This window comes from Haplochromis burtoni, unplaced genomic scaffold, assembly GCF_018398535.1.
Source record: "Haplochromis burtoni strain Fernald_Lab_line unplaced genomic scaffold, NCSU_Asbu1 Contig_81, whole genome shotgun sequence".
In the NCBI taxonomy this organism is placed as follows: domain Eukaryota; kingdom Metazoa; phylum Chordata; class Actinopteri; order Cichliformes; family Cichlidae; genus Haplochromis; species Haplochromis burtoni.
This window is the reverse complement of record NW_024582442.1, coordinates 781,915-792,681: the sequence shown is the minus strand read 5'-3', so window position 1 is coordinate 792,681 and position 10,767 is coordinate 781,915. Positions and strand designations below refer to the sequence as shown.

The 10,767-nt window shown below is 41.4% G+C and overlaps 1 protein-coding gene across 5 annotated transcripts in view; it reads right to left on the bottom strand.

Moving 5' to 3' along the window:
* LOC102307107 (testis-expressed protein 2) overlaps window positions 1-5,241 on the bottom strand; it is a 52,914-nt gene extending 47,673 nt beyond the window's left edge. Inside the window, exons 1-2 of one of the 5 annotated variants that reach the window (XM_042222207.1) lie at window positions 5,146-5,241; window positions 3,537-3,625 (exon numbers count right to left, since the gene is read on the bottom strand). The gene's annotated coding sequence lies outside the window, so the exon portion shown is untranslated. Of the gene's footprint in view, window positions 1-3,536; window positions 3,626-3,809; window positions 4,165-4,198; window positions 5,070-5,145 lie in introns of those variants that run through there. The other 4 variants (XM_005925404.2, XM_014334554.2, XM_005925403.3 and 1 more) reach the window with 4 other exon arrangements.
* Window positions 5,242-10,767: the final 5,526 nt, after the last annotated feature.

Below are 10,767 nucleotides of genomic sequence, written 5' to 3'. Positions count from 1 at the left end.
AATGAGAGCCTGCAATACCCTCATGAGTTGTCAGCAGCTGAAAAGCTCCATTTCTCATTCTTAAGTAGGACACCCACAATTCAGCCATTACATTGTGCTGTGACAGGCAGTTTAAAATCAGGCTTGACAGGAGAAATCTCTCAAAAATCCACCTGTAATAAGTTGAGCCATGTTCTGCGAAGATTGCGTGAAAGAAAAACCAGACCACTGCAGATACGATCATGTCATAACTTCATGCGGAAATGACAAAGTGCTTTTAGCAAACTGTCATTAGACAGTATTTGTTGGGGATTATTTTCAGCCCCGGATTAATACACATTTGGTGATGTGAAGTGAGTATTTAAAGTTAAGCGGGGTTGAGTCAAAGCAAACTACAATGCCCGTGTTCACAGTAATGAAGGAACAGATTACAGCCTCCTCGTTTTTGAACCATGAATGAATGGCGTATGTAAAATATGGAACATCACCGGGACGGTCCTTGGCTCATGACATGCCATGACAAACACAAGTTACAAACTCATGTTTCAAGCAGGTCATGAACAATTAACAGTTACGGGTAAAGTCCAGGTGTATATATGAGACCCTACACTTTAAAACTGCACTGCAATTTCCAGGCCGGACATGTACAGGGCTTTCATGACAAGCGCAGTGTGGCAATATCAAGTGTGTTTTCCGTGTGGTAAAATCTCTCTGTGTGATCAAACTAACACAGACTTCCTCCTTTCTCTCTAAATCGAACTTCCTGTTTGTCAAGATAGTTACGACAAGAGGAAAGCACCATCCATTACTCTCGCTCTTGTTTAGTGCAAAGAGAAATTCATGCATCTTCGCCAGAGTGAATTATTTTTCCAGCTGCAGTAAATCATTGTGCAGCCCAGTATGTTGCTTTGTCATTGAGTGCTTTTATAAAATTGTAATTTATATAAATAAAGAGAGAGGAAGGAAGACAGAAAGTTTTACAGTCAGTTGATGACAGTTTAATTTTAAATTAGTCCACAAGATTTCGTAAGGAAACGCAAATTTCTGTAGAACTTATCAGTTGCTAATTTGCATTTTCTTCTCCACACGTCAAACCACAGAGGTGGATTTGAAGTGAGGAAATTTAACATTTGAATATTACTTGAAAAATAATTGTGAACTATTTTGGAACCTGGCTGCAGGAATTTGATCGCACTCGGTTGCAATCAAGTCGTGCTGGGGACAGTTTTGGCTCAGGCCATGTATGAAAGTTGCCTAAGGTGTCACCACCTGGTGGGGTGCCAAAGAGGGCGAAGAAATAGTTTGTCACTGCTCCTGATCTATCCTTAAAAGTCAGTCGGTGACTTCCATTTGACTGCATATATTGCTAAAAACATTGCTCACACTGCAGTAAACAGTTGGTGCTGAGAGATGACTATACATACAAACACTTTGCAGAGGCATGACTTTTACATAACCTGACGTTTCCAACCCCACCACTCATCTGCTTACACTGCAGAGTGAGACTCATATAGCTTACTGTTGTTCCCTGCAAACATTACATGATCTTCACTGTGAAACATTAATATCTTCCCCGAATATGGTAAATGTTTATCATTAGGTGAAACAAAAGAGGAACAATGACATAAAGATTAAAAAAGGATTGTGTCAGGAAGGAGCAATTCAGACATTTTGTTAAAACGAACAGCTATAAATACATATGTTTGCTCTAGAAGACACACTTTACATGCCCAAGCTGCAGGAGGCACACACACAGAGGTTATTAAAGAGGAAGCCAATAATGAATACTAGTTTATGGGAGTCTTTTCTCTGAGATCACTAAATGCCTGCAACAATATGGTTACCTTGAGTAGCAGGGTCCATATGAGTGTCCCCAAGTTCAAATTGACATAATTACATTAAAACTCTGATCGACCCCGCCTTGTATCCATGCTTCAGGTGGTGGTGGTGTAATGGTGTGGGGGATATTTTCTTGCCATGCTTCTAGCCTGTTCACCAGCAGCTGTGTGACGCTATCATGTCAATATGGACCAAAATATCTCAGAGGAACGTTTCCAGCACCTTTTTGAATCTACATCATGATGAATGATGCCAGGTCAGAAGACAAAACAGGGTTCAGCCTTGTAGTAGCATGGTGTACCTAACAAAATTGAATGCATATTTTATTTTTAGCAAAATCTTAATTTCAAAGATCGTATTTAAAATAACCATAACTGTAGCCTTACGGTCTGCATAAATGCTTCCCCATCACAATACAACATGTAGGACACAACCTCTCTCGTCATTAAAGTAACTGCTGCCACAAAGTTAACAACACACCACGGTCTAAAATATCAATAAATGCTACAACATAAAGGCCTCTGATCAAAGCTATATGAAGAATGTTTTTAGTCTAGCAGCCAATCAAAAGCAGTTAAAACCAAATTAATGCCTGTGAGTCTCTTACACCGTCATCAGGAACGTTTGTTAGAGTTGCACTGCCCATTATCGTATATGCTTTCAGCCTGCACCTGCTTGGTAAACAAAACAGGGAGATGAAAGTGAAAGAGCTATAAGGCACATTAGTATGACACCAGCTATAAAATGGTCAAAGTGGGAAGTTAAGGCTAACAAAGACAACTTTACTTCCCAAAACTTGCCAGAATGCACTGACATTATACCTGAATAGACAAACTGCTTCTCATAGGTACTGTAACATAAATACATAGTAAACCACACTGGCTTTGTCTATAGCCTTCCTCTTATTATTCCCATAGAGCATGCATATTCCATTGTTTTCATATTTCTTTATTTCTCACTGATCGTACTCTTTCCCCAGGACGCAGAAAGTACAACAACACAATAAACGTGCAGACGACTGTTCTTTTGAACAGTACAGGATACATCCATAAGTGTTAACAGGACTAACACATCACGCACGCTGACCCCTGTCAGGCAGGGTCAACTGCTGACTCAGAGACAGCTTGTCAGACGGCCTGGAGCTGAATTTATTTTAAGTTTAAACTAAAGGTAAACTGCAGCTGAACCATGAAAGTTCACGGCCTGCAGCGAGCAAACATGTAAACATAGAAACACAGCAGACCCGTCCAATTGCATCCAATTCTTCGGCCTCACAGAGCTGGGAAAACCTGTTTTTAGCTCATATTGTAGTAAAAAACAACAGCTTATTGAGATGGTTCAGCTGCCCCTGTTTGCTTCCACCCCCAAAGCAATTTGTCTAATTAAGCCTATGAAAAGTTATTAACCCCTGTCATGCAGAAAAACACGTCACAGATGTTTGTGTCCTAAACAGAGTGTGTGCATGTATAAAATGTACACAAGTGAAATTCCACGTATGCTTTCAAACAGGGAAATGTGCTTTTACGCTAATGAGATAGATGTTTGGTACTGAGTAATAGAAGTCGAGATGAAGGAGACAATTAAGGAGAAGAAAAGTGAGGCAGGGAGCGGCGCTCAAGGCCATGGATCAATTTGAACGCAACTAACTCACAGATATACACAAACACACACACACACACACACACACACAAGGTCAAAGAAGGGAGGGGGTGTCTTACCTTGAGATTTTAGAGGCATTCAATCTTCTCTCGGATCACAATCTGCTCGGACACACACAGCACAGCCATGGATCACGATGCTGACGTACCTGGGAAAACAGTGGAAAAGGACTGTCAGGTTCAAATGTGTCCATCAGTCCCTCATCGGTCTCTTTCCTGGAAGACTGTACACACTTTTAATAAGTCAACCTCCAGCTCATAAGGAACTGGTTCAGATGTGGACACTGGACACAGACCGCACCCCCCACAAAGAAAAGCAGTGTCATTACAGACCTGCTATGATCCATTCCTGACATAAAGCTGTCCTAAAGTTACACAATGATCAAAGCACGAGAGATCTACTGCTGTGTGTGGATCTGATGCTGTGGCCTGATCTAAAAGCAGAGCCCAGAGTGAGAGAAGCTACCCATGCAGACCTGTGCAGCTCACAGCAGGCTTCATGGATAACGAGCCTCAGCTGATGCATCTGTCACCTGCCAGCAGACACAGCCACTTCCTATAAACCCGTCTCATCTACTAGCTGCGACTTACAACATGGTCCAACCACTGAGACATCGCCACAGTTCTCAGTGTGCTCTGATAAAACTGAAGCATCCTGAGAGCTGTAGAAAGTGTGGCTGCTCTATAAAGAAATCAACATTTTTTTTCCTCCTTTAACATACCAGGAATATTTATAAGGTACGGCACCTACAGCTCCATCCGTCCCTTTGTCCTCCGCACGTCTCGGCTTCAGCTCTGCGCTGGTTTATGTCTGACTGTAACGCATCCATGGGCCGAACAGGTGATACCGAGAGCGAAGTGACAAGAAGACAAACCCCAAACGCACCTTTAATCACACCGTGGGCATCGCATCATCATCCCCAGGCCACTGGCTCGCCCTGCATCCAGGCTTTGAAGCTGCGTAACGCGATGCGAGTCCCTGCGTGGAGCGCTTTTATCTGCAGCCCGGAGCCTGCGGAGGGACGGGGCACGGCGGGGATGGCTGCCGAAGGCTGGCTGGCCTGAGAACCCAGCCGGAGTCCGAGCACACAGACAGCGCCACAGCGATCAAACCTGGCTCCCTGTGCACGAGTGCACCAGCTCCGGGCTTGTACTGATTTTAGTGAATGGCCGATACTTTGCGCCACACCCCCCTCCTTCCTCACCATTTACATGATATTTACACCCAAATCAGGACCCGATCGTCGGCACACTGGTGATTCATATTTTATAGTGATGCAGCAGGAGAGTGCGAGTTGCGTCACGGCGTTGCAGTATGCCCACAAGACGCGGATTTCCCTCCGCAAACAGCATCAAGTCTCTCTGATAAAGAGCTGCCTACAGCTGAGAACCTGATCAGATGATGAAAGCATGAGGGCTCCAAAACGGTTAAAAAAACCAGCTTTATCCCCTCATAGACGCCATGTTTTGTTTTGTTTTTTGTTTGTTTGTTACATTAACCAGCAAGTTAAAAACCAACCAACCAAACAAACAAACAAAAAAACCAGAGAGCTCAGCCTACCCCTGGATCAAGTCCACTACTTGTACAGCATTTCTGGCACTGAGGAGATCCGTCTAAATTTGGGTTCCTTTAATCTGATTATATTAGCTTGAATAGGCTGCCACCTACTGGATTGATGTGATTATATCAAGAGAAACCGTCCACGTGCGTCCTTTTTTGGATTTTTGCCCAGCCGGTTCATCTTTCATCTGATATAACCCGCACACTAAAATCGACTGATCTTCCGGTTACACTGCAGTAAGTTTGTTGCATATATCTGTGGTTGGATCAGAAGTGAGTCCCAGCAGCAACCTTCCTTCTGTCGGTGGAGGGGGCCATCTAGTGGACATCAATGCTAACGCTGGGCCGCAGAAAAGCATTGATTGCATTCAAAATTCCATAAATCAACTCAAATCCCAAATAAACGATGCAGTGTTGTAAAGCCAGTCTCTCTTATCACAGTTTGCTGATTAAAGTGGAGGCCCTGGGGGAGGACCTGGACGACATCTTAAGGTAGTTTAGATTTTTTTTTTTTTAAAGCACTTTGTAAGTGTAAGAAAATTTAAAAGAATGCCCCGTTTGAGTTTCTTAGTTCATGACTTGTTGTTATGGTGGTGTTGTTTCTTGTTGCTGTAAATGTGTTCCAGTCCTTCATTAGAGAAGCAGCTTTCCAGAAGACACCACATACAGTACTGTGCAGAAGTCTTGAGCCACATCCGCTTTCTTTACAGACTTTTTTGTGGTTTTAAAGTGGTTCTGAGCAAAGGTTCTCCAAATGATCTGAAAGTGAAAGGTTTTTCCCCCCCTCTTTGGACATTAGCTTTTTAAAAAAAAAATAAAAAAAAATAAAAAATAAATCATTTTCAGTCCGGTACTTATACCTGACCATTTTGTTAAGCCAACTACCACCTATGAAGCATTCAAGGATAAAAAGTCACCTAAATTGAGACAAACTAGTGTTTAAATATACATAACAGACTTAGCAATGGAGCAACTTTAAACTGTATCTTTATAAATAAAAGATAAAAGAAAAGGCAGAGCTAAAAATAATAAACTTAAAGACTGTCTACAGCAGATGAACAGCATCTGAAAGTCAGCAAAGACCTTCAGATATTTAGATACTCAGATACCTGAGAGATGTATCTGGGCCTTCAGCTGATCCATCTACTGTTCACTGAAGCCTTGTCAGAAAAGGTCTGAGTGGACAGATCAAGAAGCCATTCTTAAGGAAGGGAAACAGGGTGAAAAGGCTGAAGGATGCCAAATTAGACAAGAACTAGACTGAAAATCGGTGGAAACAGGTCTTATGGACTGATTAATCCAAATTTGAAATTTCTCACCACAGTAAGAGTCAACCGGTATCTGTAAAACACAGTGGAACTGCAATTCAGCCATTGGTGTTGAAGATTTTGTCAAAATTGATGGAATATCGAATGCAGAAATGTACCACCAGACTTTGATCTACAATGCAATACCACCTGGAAAGCATTTGATTGCCAGCTGCTGTTTTTGTTTTCAGCACAACAACAATTCTAAACAACAAATCGAATGTTGAAACTGAAATTTTACCTATTAATGCATGTGTATAATAAGCAGTAAAGTGTAAGAAAACATTTAATTTGAATTGGTGTGGAATAACAAAGGATGGAAAAATTGTACAAAGCTCATGGTGAATAATCAACATGTTGTTAAAACAACTGGCCAATAAAGGAGCATCCAAGAGAGTAAATAACGCTCAGGAGGGATTCACTAAATCTAAAAATTGTTTAAGAATATAAGAATTGTGTATCAGTATACACAGATGTGGAGTAACATGGTGGCTTTTCTCTGAAAGCTTTTTTCACCTCAAAACATATTCTGTGCCTCCAACAGCAGCAAGGCTCCACAGTGAAGGAGTACTGTTACAGGTCACCCACTGAAAACCTGGGTGCATTATGGGGGAAAAAGCCACAACATATCAGAAATGAAAGGTGAAACATTTTGCTTTTAAAACTACAGCAGTTGTCTCCTCATTTCCCAAACACTTACAGAGTTTTTCTTATTACTATTTATTATTTATTTTTCTCTGTTTTTAAGAAGAGATGATGCAACACGGTGGTAAACATGCCACTGTCCTATCTTTTTTGTTGAAAGATGCTTTCGGCATGAAAATAAAAACTACGCGTGTATTTTTTTCTAAAAATATGTGAATCTGCTCCATCATTTGATATATTGTGGTTGTCCTACCTTGAACTGAATATAAGGTTTAAATGATGCACTTGGGGATTAGCCTGTTCACCTTCAGGCTAGAGTGAGAGCGATGTCAAACTGAGCCATTTATGTTTCTGATGAGATACTAATATCTATCTGAATGCTCATGGTGTTAATCCTCCTCTGATGGGTTAGACTGTAAGCAGGATGGTCTTCTGATTCGCTCCAGTGTCCCTGCTGTTAACAAAGACTTCAGTCTATCTATCCATCAAGGTAACATATTAAAGCTGAATGCATATAAAAGAGAAGAAACAAAGGTTCTAACAAAGAGTAACCCGTGTTTTATATGTGTATATATTTTGCTATATTTTGAATTGAAAAGACACATGCAAGAGTGCATAAGGACCAAGGTTACAAAGCAGCAGCTGACACATGGTGCATGAGGTGGATGTCTTGCAGACTGCCTCCCATCTGTCTCGACAAAGTTGTCAAATCTTCTTAAAAACATTTTACTTGTTGTCTGTGAAGGTTCGCAGTCATTTTACTTGTTGATAAGTGTGTATCTAAGTCTTACTGGGTAAACAATATTTGTCAGCTCTTTAAGCTCTGTGTGGAACTTTGGGCTTATTTTTTACCTCCAATTCTGCACAAATGCATTTGACCAAAATGGAAGAGAGAGAAGTGGTTATTTAATGAAGAGGGCAGAGATCGGACCAAACGAGTGCTGGATTTGGTAATACTTTATAATACGGCCTGTGACTAAGGGTGTAATTTCCCTGTTATAAATGGCAATTTTAATTTGATTTATTTGAAACCACAATGTAATTATAGTTACATACATTTACCTACTAAAAGGTAGGTGCACTACAAAAAGGGGGTATCAAGTCCAGTTTCAACAGGAAACAGAGAAATAATTATGCTGTAAGTAAATTTAAGTAGTGAGTAAATAATTGTGATTTGTTGTCTGGCTCTTTGTGTTAGTCCTGCAACATGCTGGTGACCTGTCCAGGGTGTACCCTGCCTGTCGTAGCTGGGATAGGCTCCTAATTTAAATAACTTTAAAAACTTGGTGCCTCCTTTAGTGTAAAAAAATTAACTTGTTGACCCTATTTGTAGGTAATTATATTGTAATTTCAAACAAAATATGATGAAATTGCATTTAATTACAGGGGAATTAGACCCTTAGTCGCAGCCTATTTGGAATGTTTAACAAAAGAGGATCTTCCAGAAGAAAGTAGCAGCAGGTCTGGATTTGGTATAATAGCTTCTATTATCTAGTGTTTATTAAAGACAAAGGGTATAGAAGTTTGTGTCATAGTTTTTCTCAGTTTGTAGTTAGGTACAGTTTGATGATTATGATGGAAAGTTACAAAGGCCTTAATTCCCATCTGATGCTCAAGAATCTTATCTAATATTTCATGTCTGAACCATCATTTGAACCCCAAAACTGTGATGGAAAATTGTGAAAAGGCTGAAATCCAGGACGACATTCCTTTCTTCACCTCCCACAGGGAGGATGTCATGGTTCAAAACACCTTCTCTGTTTGAGTCCACCCACAACAGCACGAATGGAGGGAATTAAACACCAAACATCAAACTGGGCAGCATCAAACCGTTTCACCCGCACCACATTTTGTCATTATAGCCTTTTTCCAAAATGGGGTTAAATTCACACAATACTCCATAATGGCAAAGTGCTTGAAATTCTTGCAAATTTGTTAAAAATGAAAAACAAAATGTAAGGTCCCATAGCTGACAGCGCATGTCAGAGCACCAACCAAGTCATGAAGTCCAAGGAATTGTCAAGGCACGGATCTGAGGAAAGGTACTGAAAAATTTCTCCAACATTGAAGGTCCAAATGAGAACAGTGGCCGTAAATTTGGAGCTACCAGGACTCTTCCCAGAGCTGACTACCTGCCCAATCTGACTAATCGGGGTAGAAAGGCCTTAACTGGGGAGGTGACCAAGAACCTTATGGTCATTCTGACAGAGCTTCAGCCTTGCTCTGTGGAGAGAGGAGAACTTTCCAGAAGGGCAAGTCACTCCTCATTAAGAGGCAGATAACAACTAGCCTGGAGTTTGCCAACAGGCACCTGAATGACTCTCAGATCACGAGAAACAACATTTTCTAGACTGATGAAGCAAATACTGAACTCTTAGGCTGGAATGCCAAGCGTCATGTCTGGAGGATACCAGGCACCGGTCATCACCTGGCCAATTACATCCCATGTGAAGCATGGTGGTGGCAGCATCGTGCTGTGTGACTGTTTTTCAGCAGCAGGAACTGGGAGACCAGTCAGAGTCGAGGGAAAGATGAATGCAGCAATGTATATAACAATGCATTATTAATAATAACCTGCTCCAGAGTGCTCTGGACCTCGAACTGGGGTGAAGGTTCATCTTCCAACAGGACAACAATCCTAAGCACACAGTCAAGATAACGAAGGAGTGGCTCCGTGAATGTCTTTGAGTGGCCCAGCCAGAGCCAGTACTTGAAACTGACTGAACCCCATCCAACCTGATGGAGCTTGAGAAGTTCCCCAAAGAATAAATTGAGAAACTGCCCAAAAATACATGGACCAAACTGGGAGCATCACACTCAAAAAGAGCTGAGGCTGTAATATCTGCCAAAGGTGCTTCAGCAAAGTACTGATTAAAGGCTATCAATATTCATGTTATATATAAATATAATTTTTTTTTTTACAAAACTTGCTAACATTTGTCACTTTGTCGGGTATGATGTGTAGAATTTTGAATACATTTAATCCATTTGGGAATAAGGCTGTAACATGACAAAATGTGGAATAAGTAAAGCACTGTGAAAACTTGCACTGTACTTGGACACCATATTATGTTGAACTTCAAAGGTCACTATGGTTTTTAACTCTGGAAACCGATGGACACCAAATGGCTCATCATTTGCATCTCATTGAGGTTGTCATCACACTCAAAGAAGTAAAAAAAAAAAAGAGGAAGAGGAACAAAAATGGGTCAATTATCACTTATATAACAAGGGCTTGGCCTTTTTGTAAGGTTTCAGTGGCTCCCTCTACCTCTCCAAAGTTATTTAACAGTATGATTCACATCAAAGCACCCGGGACCCCTGCTGTTAAACTCAAAGGCCAGACAGCCAATCTCTACTCTGACGCTCTAATAACCATCCCTTTATGAACTTCATAAAACCCACTCCTCGCTAGATCACTGCAGATGGTGGGCCAGGCTAATAGCTGGAAAAGTAGCACAGACCGCCACCTCGCCTGGACTCCTTTGAACTGAACCGTATGCAGATTGAACAGGGGGGGCAACCATATGCATCTTTCTGTGTGCATTTGAAAAGAGGAAGACTAAATCTCTCGGTGTACGTGTGAGAGTGTGTACTTGTGTGTGTCCTCACACTTATCCTGTCACAGCAGGGGAGAGACATGAAAGCCTTTCTACAGTGTTTGGTAATTGCAAAGTCCTGCGCGCTGCCTAAACAGCACAAGAGACGACACCCTCATCGGCACACGGATGGTTCTAGATATCAGGTCTTGCATTAAAAGTAGTAAGAGATGGTGCAC